Genomic DNA, 581 nt, shown 5'->3' with positions numbered 1-581 from the left:
TCCAGCAGGAGCTACTGTTCAGTAAAGTAAAAGTTCAGCTACAGGAGTGGGTGTCTGAAGAGTCTGGCTAAAAGACTGTCAGACAGGGTCAGCTTTTGAATAAAGGGAGAGACTCCTGGTCTTAACTGTGTTCAGCATAACCTGAGAAAGAATTCCATCTAAGAATTTGAAGTCTAGTGTCAGCTTATGCTGAAGAACGTTTTCACACAAATTCCAAGAACTGGGGTTTGAGATTTTGGCAAAGAGTGACTGGGTAGCAGACTGAAGCTCCCAATCAGGCCAAAAGGAAAAGGATAATATTTTCAGGGAAGAAATATAAATCCTGTCCAGCTACACAATTATGCACTGAGGCAGTCCCTGGTATACAGTGAAGAGAAACAGTTAAAGACTACTCAGGGGAAAGAAAACACATTGTGAATCTCAGAAAAGGGGAAAGGATTTGATACACTAAAATAGTTACCTTTCCAGAAAATCTGAAAAGTTATTAGGAAACTACAAGTGGAGACCCGCAAGAAACTTGCGGGATGGTTATCCTATTCCTCACGCCTTTACTTCCTCCTGTCTCCCCCTACCTCTCTCAC

At 42.2% G+C, this 581-nt stretch overlaps 1 protein-coding gene across 1 annotated transcript in view; it reads left to right on the top strand.

Moving 5' to 3' along the window:
* The window catches only part of LOC107105510 (contactin-associated protein-like 5), a 198,443-nt gene that overhangs the window by 107,029 nt on the left and 90,833 nt on the right, over positions 1–581 (top strand). The window lies entirely within an intron of this gene.

The sequence above is a fragment of the Gekko japonicus genome, unplaced genomic scaffold (genome assembly GCF_001447785.1).
Source record: "Gekko japonicus isolate JY-2015 unplaced genomic scaffold, Gekko_japonicus_V1.1 scaffold2235, whole genome shotgun sequence".
Taxonomy (NCBI): Eukaryota; Metazoa; Chordata; class Lepidosauria; order Squamata; family Gekkonidae; genus Gekko; species Gekko japonicus.
The sequence above is the reverse complement of the archived record's forward strand: the minus strand, read 5'-3'. Positions and strand labels throughout refer to the sequence as shown.